Source organism: Lagopus muta, chromosome 6, assembly GCF_023343835.1.
Source record: "Lagopus muta isolate bLagMut1 chromosome 6, bLagMut1 primary, whole genome shotgun sequence".
NCBI lineage: Eukaryota > Metazoa > Chordata > Aves > Galliformes > Phasianidae > Lagopus > Lagopus muta.
The window spans coordinates 34270517-34283580 of record NC_064438.1 but is presented as its reverse complement, the minus strand read 5'-3'; the positions used below and the strand labels follow the sequence as shown (position 1 = coordinate 34283580).

The 13064-nt window shown below is 40.1% G+C and overlaps 1 protein-coding gene across 6 annotated transcripts in view; it reads left to right on the top strand.

Annotated features, from left to right (window-relative positions):
* Positions 1-6049: 6049 nt before the first annotated feature.
* HEATR5A (HEAT repeat containing 5A) overlaps positions 6050-13064 on the top strand; it is a 58634-nt gene continuing 51619 nt past the window's right edge. For 3 of the 6 annotated variants that reach the window (XM_048949266.1, XM_048949265.1, XM_048949259.1), the window contains exon 1: positions 6050-6148. The gene's annotated coding sequence lies outside the window, so the exon portion shown is untranslated. Of the gene's footprint in view, positions 6149-6481; positions 6879-7697; positions 12980-13064 lie in introns of those variants that run through there. The other 3 variants (XM_048949261.1, XM_048949260.1, XM_048949264.1) reach the window with 3 other exon arrangements.

Here is a 13064-nt window from a genome sequence, read left to right as displayed (position 1 = left end):
TGCTGAGTAACACCACTTCTCACTGACTGTACTGGAATTACAGTTATACAGTTTCTTTCAAGAATTGATCCTTTGAGCTAAAACACAAAGTCTGCAGAACAGTGTCTTTTTTTCTGTCTCCAGAAAGATCTTTAGCAGCCTCACAATTCATTCTCTATACTTCAAGGACTACACAAAGCCTGAGAGGAATGAACTTGAAAATATTTAGTGAATAACAGACTTCAGACCAAATTCCATTTTGAACTGATGTCTCATATAAAGTATATAAATGTTTCTGTATTTCAGTAGTTCTTAGGAGATGACAGAAATCTTGAGTTTCTGTTATAAGGTGGCATCTTTGTGTATTATCTGCCAGCTTCTGATTTATTGTATCTCTCCTGGGACACTGATTTCTGCCATCTTCTGCCACAGCAATTGGCAGCTTGCTGCATGGTGTGCCCTTTGTACTGCTTTATTTATGTCTACTATTGATTCATGATCCATTTACTAAAATAAGCTATTTCTAAATGTGATGGACCATACTGATGGAGAAATTGATTAAAATTATTTTTAAGCCAAATGCTCACTACTTTCTGACATGAGTATATGATTTAAACAGATGACATGGCATTACTTTAGTTTTTATTCTATGACTACGCGAAAGCTCAAATAACTCTGCTGTTCTGTACTTAGACAATATCAGTTCTCTATGATGTTTAATATTCCATACTTCCTTGAATTAAACAATGAAATGAGTAATCATTATAGTATTCTACTGTGGCCTCCAATTCTATCATCACAGAGGAACTGTTCTGACAGGTTTTTATGACCTTGTTTGCAGTGTGCACACTCAGTATGGATAAAGTGAGCGTGCATGAACTATGGACTGTGCTCTCATAAAACTAGGTGTGCAATAGTTCATTTTTGAGTCAGCAGTATTCCTGCTTCCTTTCCATGTCTTTTCTGTAAATCTTCACCTCTATTGTTAAATACACTATGCAACATAAAAATATTAGTCCAGAATTGCAAGGTCATAAATGTCTATACTTACTCTCTCTGAAACCTATTCCACAATAAGCTTGTCTTCACCAAACTACAGTAAACAGGCCCTTTTCTTTCTTTGAGTAGCCTTCAGTGTTTTACCTGAATGCCTTAAACATGTGTCCCTGAATTGACCAACTCTGCTCTGGAGAGCAAAGTGGCTGTAGAGATGTTCATCCACATTTGGAAATACAGTTTTTGAAAATCTCTTCGGTATAATTTGGTAAACGAGCATCTGCAATTTGAGAATGTCACTCAGTGCTATGTGTCTCCTGTTCTTTCTTAATCTCTTCAGGTTCCTTGAAAGCAACTCAGAATTTGGGGGTCCATACACTGTGATATAATGGCAAGAATTATGCTACTGGAAGTGTTTTGCAACTGCAGTTGAAAAGTAAATGGTATAGGTAGACAAGAGAACAAAACAGCAGTCAGAGTAGCCTGAATAATATGACTGTGCTGCACATTTTCTATTTAAATCAGCACTGTCCACTGTCAGTGTGTGGCTTTGGGCAAAGCAATTTTCTGCTCCACTTTTTTTGTGTATAAGACAGAGTGAACATGGAGACAAAAAAGATGTTTAAAAACCACTGCTTTTCTTCTCTTCTACTGAAGGCAAAAAAACCCACCCGTGTGTTCTTGATTTTGTTTGAGAATGCAGTATGCACTTACATCTTTCCATATTGTTGAAGCTGCCTAAGTTTGTCTTTCTTTACCGTGTACCTCAGCTTCTCCCTAACAAATGTGTTTTGAGCTAATGTCCACAAAGCACACTGAGTACCTCAGCAAACTGGAATCACACAAATAACTCTATGCTATTTCAAAAATAGGAATTGCTTACGCAGCATGGAAATGCAGATAAATGACTTTCCTGTCACATTGTTCTAGCTCACACATGTGTCATTACAGGGAATTTGACTGTTTTCTATTCACTGTGATTGTATTATTTGTTTAAGTGATGCAATATATGCCCTATTACATTAACGTGCATTAATAGTGTGAGTGAAGAGGTTAGTTTGTTTAAATGTGCTTAGTTAGAAATGAAATTGCACAATAGTTTTTGGATTAACAATAAAAGCAAAAGAGTTCTGGGAGCCCTTAATAATCAGTTGGCAAACCATATTTAGAATATATTAATGTGCTGCTAATTCTTGTCACAATATTTTATCCAGGATTGTTTAGGTATTTAAAGTGTACTTAAAAATACACGTTATTCATTTTTAGTAATGAAGACTGATCTTTTATTCACATGTTGAACAGGTGGGATCTATGTGCCATGGTTGGACAGGGCATGTTTGTTCCTTATCTCACAGTTCCATTTTGGTAACTGTATGTAATGTTTTCTAGACCTGTATATTCCTATTATTTACATTTTAGGATTAAAAATAACACCAGGACTCTGTAATTGCTTGATAGGAATTAAGATTTTTGTGAATTTTATGCTAGTACAACAATCAACTATGTTGAGAATGTAAGCATTAAGTTAGACTACATATCAGTTTAAATATTCAATCTGTTAAAAAAAAGAAAAAAAAAAACAAAAAACCAACCACGAAAAACAAAACAAAACTAACAACAAAAAAAAAAAAAACAGAGAAACTGAAGATTTATAACTAAGACTTTGCAAAAGCTGGGACACTTATACTGTGTTGGATTCTACTTGTCTCCAGAAAGCTTTTACTTGAGGGAAATAAGTATATCACTTTGTGGATTAAAAGCACTAGCACAGTTAACTGTGTCAACTGAGGGAACAATACTAAACAACCATGGATGCTAAAGGCTACATCAGTTCTAGAAATAAGCATGTTATCTTGCTTAGAAGCAATTGCTTTTATTCAGATTAAAGCCAATTGTAAATTGCCAGTTGCTGATGGTGTAACTACGGAATCAAACCTTAACAGTCTGACTCTGTACTTGAAGAGGTAGTTAGATTGTGTAATTTAATATTATTGCAAAAAATAAAGGAAAGACAAATGTCTAAGCTTAAAATTAATCTGAGATATTCCTTACAAAGATCTTAAAATATAGTGTAATTTGGTATTGTTTGCTATATAATTGCTTGGTGATAGTTCATCTGATTTTGCTCCTAGTCCTGTGATTCTTACTCACACTTACATGATCCCACTGAAATCAGAGGAATGAATTCTTTTATGTTGCTGTAGAGTCATCAAGCTATAAGAAACAAACAAACAACAACAAAGGTTTTCTTGGAGGCATATGTGACTGAAGAGATACCATTACTGAAATTTGTTTGGCAGAACTAATTCATGCACTAAATCATTCAACCCACTTTACCAAAATGAACTAATAAAGAGAAGATTGATCAGCAGCTGTATGTGTTGCAATTATTTGCCAATTATTTGCTTATTTTATTAAACATTTTTTGTTGAAGCTTGGTCAGGTCTAATGGAGTGATGGGGAACTGAATTAACACAGGGTGAATACATCTCATTATCCTGTTTTTGTCTGTTTCAGAACAGAAAACTATGAATGCATAACTATTTCAGATTGAAAAGGGTGAAGATAAAAATGGCATGTATTACTGCTGAAGTAGATGCTAATTTGAATCAATGCATGGTTAACACTCTTGTTGACCAATTTAGGAGAGGAAAATCATATTAAAGAATCAAGGTGAGCTATAAAACCAATAAACATAGATTCTTATCCTCATAAAGCGCTGCTGGCACAAAGCAGTCTGAAAGCTCATGTACTCAGAGATGAAAGTAACACCTCACACCACTGTTCCTCATTGGTCCCACGGACTTGTGTCAGTTTGGCATTAAAACACCATTGCTTAGAGCTGACATTGTGTATATTGAGGTCTAGAAGGAATGGCTCTTAGAAAAAAGTGTGCAACACTGTATTTCTCTCTGAGAGGTGCTTTGTCTTGCTCTATGCTTACATAACGTTTAGTATTATGAAATACTGAATAGCAAGCAGGTCCTCTGCCTGTCACCACAACAGAGTGAATAATAGTAGTAATAACAGGAAAATTTTCTAAAAACTATTCTAAGTATTTCTATTGTTTATTACCTAAACATAATTGACCCTTCACATATATTTCCAGGTCCTTCTGCTACCCCAAGAACATCAGAAAGTACCTTTTGTTTTTACAGGACTTTATTACTGAAAACACCACAGCACAAACAGCCTTTGAATACAAATAGTTTGCTTGACCTTTTTACAAGTCCAGTGGCAGACTGCTCTCTGTTGAGCAGCAGCAACTCATTTGCTCATCAAAATGAGGTTAACTGAGCAAATAATTCTTTTAGGGGGAGAGGTGTACATTATTTCTGATACAAGGAGTATTGGAAATAACACCTTTACGCCAGCAGGAGTTTGTAGAGTTGCCTTCTGTGAGATACGCTATGGAAACAGTTTCAGATGTGAGACATTTATATATTATTCTTTATTACCACATATATTGGCAGAACTTTCTGGTAAAAGGTCACTGCCTCAGTGCTCATGTTTCTGTACAATAGTAATTCAGTAAAAATGAAACCAATGTCCATATATGGCAAAGCAGCCTGATGCTTTTAAATCTGTAGAATACAGTTAGGCAGTTCTCTGAGAAGATTTTATTAAATATTCCTTAGTGATATATATGTACACATAGATTGTTCTGAAAGTAATGCCTCCTAATTATTTCCATTGAGCTGAGAAGGGAACAATAGAACAAATTCTCAGCTACAAAACACTGTTTTTCAGCAGTCACCATTGGTCGTGCATTTTTGCCAGCCATGAACAAGAGCCTGCATGTTGCCTTCCTAAAAAATCTGTGCCAGTGGCGTTGACCCACTGTCACCACTGCTGAAACGCACTACTCCCACTGTGCTCACATCCACTGTTTCGTCTCCATAAATGTTTAGCAAATGTTGATGAAGGTCAGTGAGTGCCATTTTTTTCTGCACGAGGGAATTCAGTTCCACATACACACTTCTTTGTCAGACACCATTTTGTTAGAGTGCCCCTGTGCTGCCTTCTGTCACATGACAATAACTCTAATAGTATATTGGTATGGAAGCTTCAGCCTTTATTACCATAACACCAACACCCACCTCTGATGTCATGTGCCAACGTAATAAAATGGGAGCAGCCTTCATATTTGAGGATGAACTTACAAGGTTATGTAAGGTCTGGGGATGATTTTGACTCCTATGCTTATGTATGTCAGGCATTATTTCCTCCCCGCAGTGGTTTGCACTACTTCAAAGAACCCAGCTTGTGGAAAGGAACCTTTGCTCCCTGCCCCATGGACCTAGACAGTGTTCCTCTGTGGGAATGCTAAGACAAAAGATTGTCTTTAATATCTGTTATCCAGTCAAAATCAGCCTTTAATTCCAGAAGGTGTTATTTTCTTCATCAGCTTTGTACAGCAGTAGCTGAAGTAGTAGGATTAAAACCAGAACACCTTAATACCACCAAACTAAATGCTGCCAGCAGAAACCAGACCTCATGCCTGCTTGCTAGTTTCCTCTCCTAGTTGGCTATACAATATACATTATATACATATTATATGTATATCTCTCCTGACATGGTAGAGCATCAGTTACAATGCCAGAATAAGACTCCTTTAAAATAACAAAAAAAAGCAACTGAGATACACATTTTCCTTTTAGTATGTCAGACCTTCAGCTCTGAAGACAGAATGCAGAACAGAACGTTCCTTCAGCAGAAATTCTCACATAACCGAGTTCACTGTTATGACAGTTGTCAATGAGGGAGGTCACTCCTCAGCAAACCGGCCGCTGGCTGGCTCCCCTGGCACCAGGCCGGCTGCCAGCTCTCCGCCCCAGGGAAAGCCTAGCTCCCGGCACCGCGAGGTTTATCCTGTCGGGAGCGCGCCCCGGCCGTGCCCGCTTCACCTCATGGATTTCTTCTAGCGGCGCCCTCCCGCACCCGGCTCCCGTCCCATCCCTCTGAGGCCCGGGCCGGCCACAGCGGGCGCTCGATGTCTCCGGCCCCGATTGCACAACCCTGAGCAGCGGCAACTCCCTCCCGCGCCAGCGGGCGGTGGCGGCTCGGGCGCAGGCCCCCGCCCCCCCCGCGCGCCGGACGAGGGAGGGCGGAGCCGAGCCCCGCAGCGCCCCGCAGAGCGGCGCGGGAGGCTCGCGGCCGGCCCTCGCCGCAGGTACCGCGGGAGAGGGGCGGTGGTCCTACCCGGCCGGGCGGGGGCAGGGCGGGGCTCTGTTTGCGCGGTGGGTCTCCCTGCTCCGTCCCTCTCCGTCCCTAAGGCGCGGGGAGGGAAGAGGCAGCCTTCTGGCGACCCTTTCCATGGGGAAGAGGGGCGTGAGGCTTTGCGCGCGCTCTCTCCTTCCGCCTGGAAGCGAGGAAGGAGCCCCGGGGGCCTCGGCAGCCGCCTGCAGTGCTGGCGCGGAGCTGCCGGGTGACCCTAAAAGGCGGTCCCCGCAGGGCGGGAGAAGACGCTCGGAGAGGTGCTCGGAGCTGCCGCCAGGGGCTGAAGGAGGTTGGGCGAGGGGACGGGGCTCGGTGGGCGGAAACGCCGAAGGGAGCCGAGAGCTCGCTGAGGGCTGCCGGGGGTCTACGTGTAAAAAGCGCTGTATCGCCGCGCGGCCGTCTGCGTTGACCAGCGAGACGGTCGAGCGGATTCGAAAACGGATCCCCGCGGTGACCGGGTGGCTTCCGGGCTCCCTGTCAGCGGCCCAGGGAGTCCGTCAGGCGGCGCTGGGGCTGCCCGCACGGCGGGCGCGGGGCGCCGAACGGAGCTTGAGCCCGGGCGGGGCCTCCTCGGGGAGCCGGCAGGCAGAGCGGGGAAGGAAGGTACGCTCCTCGATGGCAACAGAAGCAGGAGGAAGGAAGTGCCCTCCTCGCTGTCCGAGTGTCAGGGCTGAAGTTGAAGGGTAAGGCTGGTGATGTTTCTGGTGTGGGTCCGTAGAGACCTGGAGACTGTAGGGACCCGTTTGGCATTCCCTTACAGTGACTGTGCGTGGTCTGATGGGCTAATTTTATTTTTAACGGGTCTTTTTATCTGACAGTACTCTGCAGAGAGAGTGGTGGTACTGGGGACTCCAGTTTATGCAAATATTGTGGCTGGCATTTACGTTTTGAACTCCTGGATAGGACGACAGTGCTCAGCATAATGGATATGCTCTGCACTCTGCACAGGGAAATAGAATCTGGAGAGGTGCATGGGTGCTGGTATATTGGAATGAGGGAAGGAGGGACTGCTGGTATCTTAGGTTAAAATGCAGGTAAAGGTCATTGAGGTGTGGAGAGGGAGTAATGGGACAGAAGAAAGGCATGTAAAAATGAGTTCAGCTTTGGGCTTCTGTACTTGGATATTTTTCAGAAGTTTTGATTCACTGTTTGTAATATCTGTTTAAGTTTGAGCTAATTTTTATAGAAGTAAATGTGTGCTTTGCTGTGACTTCTATTCAACTTTTATTTTGATCTTATTTGCCAGAAATAATCAGGCTGCATTGTATGTCTTGGTGTTTTACTGGATGGTATGTTTCCACATGGTATGTAATGTACTCAACTCATGTATGAAATAACAGGTGTGACATAGGGGATAGACTTCTGGCTCTGGACTGAAGGTTGTTTGGTGGTTTTTTTTTTTTGCCCCTTTTCCTGATGGTCTTAATACAGTGAACAAGAGGAGGGGAAGCCAGTTTAACATTACACTGAGTCTGGGGATAAATAGAAAATGTGATCTTGAACACAGAATTGGGTTCGCTGCTGGTGAAACACCTGAGTTACTGGCTAGTTCATTACATTGTATTGAACATGCCAAAACCTTTGTTAGCCAGTGCAGGATGATCATCTTTTACAAAGCAGAACATGCTGATGGAGTGGAGTGACTGGTTAGCAATGCCTCATAGGAGTGTTTTCAGAGTGTGGGATGTTTGTTCTATTTGGTTTGTAAGGGAGCAGGAACTTTAAAAAGGTGTGAGGGATATCTGTACTGCAAGCAAAAATGTATGAAATCTCTGTACAGTTACGCTTCTTTTTTTCTGAGCTGTTTTGGAGTCTTCTTTGAGGAAGAGACATCTAAAATACCTGGAGAATGCACCTTTGAAAAGACATAAAGACATCTCTGTCTTTAATTTATGCCCTGAGAGTGGGCTCTATCTGCTAAATAAGATTCCAACAGTCTGCAACTGTGAGGTCTTCTGCTGCTGAAGTTTTGTGCTCGTGCACTTTAGTATAGTTGAAAGATGGTTGTAGCAATAAATAACCCAGCACTGCTATATCCGTCGTGATTCTGGGGGAAAACAAATACACTTTTTTTAGGATTTCAGGACGTGTTCAGCAAAATTACTCTTTTAAGGGAAAATGGGTAGCTGAAATCAACCTTTACCTATTGAAATTCAATTTAATGTTTTAACAAAGAATTCAGTTTCACCCAACTTCCCTTGTCGTGACAGAAAAACACATTGGCACATTCAGGTTGATGTATCTTGGCTGTATGAGGTAAACAGTATTATCTGCAGCATTGTCAAGAATAAAGCGATGCTCAGATGTTTTGAAATTATTTTTAGGATTTGGGTCAGTGTTTGTACTTCTCTGGTGTTTACGCATTTGCCTTACTATCCCATCAGTTTTCAAACCTGCTGATAAGCCCTTACAATTTGCAAGGTTGCATGTTAATAAAGTAATGTTCTCAGGTCCTTGTAGTAGAACTTAAATTCCCTTTTGATGTACACTTTCAGAAATGAAGTGCACTAGTTGTGGGTGCTGGGGATGAGTGGGCTCGTAGCACTGACATTGGGCTCAGGAAGTGGCTGATTTACATTTCTCAATAACTGAATGTAGCTCTTTGTTTCCTGGAATAGTTCGTGTTAAGTGGAGATAGAGAGTAAAGTGATTATAATAAGCATGGAAGTAAGTTATAAGTACTTTCTAATATGGCAAATGAATGTTTTCCAATACCTGTGTTTTCAGAAATGTCTCAAATATTTTGCATTACTGAAGCAGTGATTATATTTCCAGGCACATTTTTCAGGGCATGTTTTCACTCTAGTCACATCAAGCGTTGTCCTCAAAACATCATCACAGAAATTATTCAGCATTCCCAGAAGACATTGTCTTGTCACTTATTTCACACTTCAGCAAATGTGTACTGTGTTGTAATTCTTATCAATGCCACTGTTATGTATGAAGGTTGTGGGTGGTCACATTCTTTGTGTGAATATTTTTTAGAACAGCGTGCCCCTAGAATTATGTTAGATTTTGTTTAGGTTTTTATTGCATTTGAGCTTTATTGCTTTTTCAGATAGTGGGTGGCTTCTCTGAAATTTGGAAATCAAGAACATTAGACAAGCATTTTGCTAAGTCTGGCTAGAAAACCAGTAGTTTTGAATTGTTCTTATGGCAGTAAACATGTACTTTGTATGAGCGTTTTTGTTCACAAGATGTCAAAACAAGACCTTTTTGTTTTGCAACATGAATAGAAGTGATATTTGTTCACTAGCACAGTATCAAATGTAATGTGGAAATGACAAAACTTACTTGGAATCTGCAATATAGGAAGATGCACTTGAATGACAACTTCAGTAAGTACTTGTGTAAATGCTGCCAAATATTCATTGATAGAAGAGAGACATCATTTTCCTGGGGCAAAATGCTTCTTCCAGAACACAGTTAACCAGTGAGCCTGAAAGAGAGACATCTTGTTTCAACATCTCTGATTTCAGAATCATGTTTCTAAGCTGAATAATTACATACAAAAGTACAACGTGACTGGAGGTTTTCCCAGTCTGAAATTTTCATTAATTAGAGCAAATGGATGGTTGTGTAATGATCTGTTATTTTTTGTGTTGTTAATCCAACTCATTGTTAAGATTCTTCATTGCTTTTTGTCATTCTCGATAAGCATGTGATGCAAATGCATACACATTTTTATTGAAGCAGGAAGATAACTTCATTTGTGACTGGAATTGAATCTCTTCATAACACAGGATAGGTGTGATAACATACAAGTACTCAGCTGTGAGATGTAATTTCTGATGCATGTTTTCCACATGCGTGGCAGTGCACTTAAAAACAAGTATTAATACTTACAGTTCTGCTAGATAGAAAAGTCTTAGAATCTTGGATCTCCTCCTCTATGACCTGGCTTTCTGTGTGCTCTGGGTTGTGCTAATTTCATGTCTTGTGGCCTTTCCTTGTAAATTGCTTTTTGACATCAAATTTAGTCACATCTTCTGTAAGCTTGGCTTCAGATTTCCTGCTGCTGAGCAATATAACCGAACATTGCAAAACATCTTGCAAAGAATGCAAGAATGCTGTGTGCTTATGGCAGGTTATTCGTTTTGAATGGGAAGCTATCAAATCTATTTGATACCAAGGAGTAATTTTGTCCACATTGATTAATGACTGATTAATTCAAGCACATGTTTGTATACATTTATAGATGAGACTCTCATTTCATATCACTTAACTGTTCTCCTCTCCAAAGCCTAATCCATTCATTATACAGATGCTTTTGATGCTAAAATGCCCTAAAATTGTTTGTACATTTTCTTTGAAATTGTATGAAAGTAGGCAGTGAAAGGGTATGTGAAATTCCCAACTTGTGCTGAATGAGAGGGCAAGAATGGTTAGCACTGCTGTACAGAAGATGTGTAGGGAGGGGTGAATGTATGCTAGGGCACGGCTGGTACCTGCCATTGCTCTGCAGAGGAGGGAAAAAAAAAAAGGGATCTGTGTGTAGAGAAAAGACTGAAGTTGGCTTAAGGCAGTGGATGATGCCACACAAAGCTCACTGGGATACTAAGGTATTTGAAGCTGATATAGGTTTTCATTCTCTGTGAGGCAGACTTTTTCTGTATGTTTGTTGGTAACGTTTTGTAGAAGTAACTAAGTAAACAAAGGCTGCTCTGTTTTTTGAGTAATAATAAGTATCTTTACGTAGGACTTGAATATTTCCGCCTCTGTAGTATGTTGAGTGCTTAAAGTTCAAGCTTATTTGAGCTGGAATTCTAGTTTCTGGCCCTGAAATAATCAGGGTTTATTTCTTATCAAGCTATTACAATTGTATCACTGTTGTTTATTTAGATTAGATTATTTATATATGTACAATAGCTGCTAGCTAAGTTATAGCTAAAGATAACTCCTCTGGATCCCCTATTTGAAATTACTATAAGGTTTTTCCTGCACTTTTTTTGCTTTCTTGAGATCTCTATTCCTGCTTATTTTTGCCTCCTAGCATAAAAAATACACTTTAACTACTGGACTTTCACTATGGGCTGTTTTTCACTAAAAATGGCTGAGTTTGGCCAGTGTTTGCTGTCTGGGCCAAAACCCACTTCAAAAAATAAACATCCTCCTAAGTTTCCAGAGCTAGGTATATAAAAATTCTGTTTGTTTTGAAGACACTCTAAGCAGGTATGTGAAAGTAGTTAAAATAAGCCTAAGCATTGATTGTCTTGTGATGTGCTTGGCTCAAATGCATGGGTAATGATCATCCCATTAAACTTTTAAAACAGCGCTGCGGGAGTAAAATTGATCTGAACTGCTAATGACTGTAACTAAACATGTCAGGCTGGGAGACTCTCTCTTAAACATAGCAGTTTATTTGTGAGATAGGTGACAACAAAGCCTGCTTTATGAGGTGGAGAAAAAAGTTACATGAAGTCAGTTAAAATGGTACTTGCATCGCAAGAAAGGACAACTTGAAGCTAATGACTGTGCTTCAGTTCTCTTTCTCAGGGATATGATGAAAATGACCTTGATTGTGTAGTCAGCCCAGTGGCAGCTGTTACAAAAATACTGGTAGTTGTTACTTTTTACTTTTTTAGTATTACGCATTATTTATTTTTACACATTGCTGGTAAGAATCAACAGTGGCCATTTCTTTGAAGAACTGTCTCTTCTCTGCTGGACTAATGTTTGGAAGAGGAGTGAATCCACAGGTTAATGATCTTTGTTTTACATCTGATGTAAGGCATAATTACTGTAATACTTCTGGAATGAGAAAAATATAATTACAAAGATGAGTTATACAGCCCTTTATTTTCTTCACTGTGTTGTAGATATAAAGGACTTCTGTGTGCATCCTCATTCAAGTATTGTTTGCTGATAGCTCAAGATAGTCTGATTTTGTTGGTACATGTTTCATTCAATGAAATTTCAGTTTTTCTACATTTCTGTTTCAGATCAAGAAGTATCAAAATAAAAGCAGTAAGGGGAAAGAAGAGTGTCAGGGAACTATCAAATAGCTCACCATTTTAAAGCATGAGTTTCATTTAAATGTCAGCGCTGCTTTGCGTTCTTAGATTGTACTTGTTTTGATTCACTGGTGTGAGAGGATGTTCCAGACAGTAACATGAGCACCGGCTGGTGTGATACTCTATTGTGTTGGAGTGGCCCAATGAGAGGCAATGCATTGCCTCTAATTAAAGCAGAGTTGCACCTGTGTCAGGGCTGCAAATGTTTAAATTTGATGTTTCTTTCTCTGCGTAGGAATTGCCTAGTAACATCTTGTATGCTTAACAAGGGTATATTTAATATTAATTAATCCCAGCTCTTCTCCATATTCTGTGTTTGTATTCTGTTTTGCATAGTCCTATATGTATAATGCCTTCTGCACTGCTCTCCAGTGTGACAACAAAATCAGCGTGTAGTAAATGTGGAATGCCTGCATTCTCATCTTTCTTCTCAGAAGGTTGTATGCCTGTGCTCTTTTCTGGTTGTTACCTCTGAATCTGGTGGGCAGGTTTACAATGCTGTGTGTTTGGGGATATGTATATTTGAAGAAGGTAGGGAATGTAGTGTGTTATGCAAAGCTTTGTGTGACCAAAGTTTTCATGTTGGTGAGCACTGGGAGGATCAGGTCTGTGAGTGTTTGCTACGCTGTTCTGTTTCTGAAAAACTAAATCTTCCATAATTAACAACCAACTTCTGTAATTCAGAAGTGATGCAGTCTTTCTTTCAGAAATGCTAGCATTCCCAGCTGTGTTAGCCGGCATTCATTATGAAGATCAGCAACTACGCTACGGTATTTTTCTTTGATAATTATTTACACAAATACTAACCAAAAAAATCCAGAATAACTTCAGTGGAACAATGTAAGCTTTGACTAA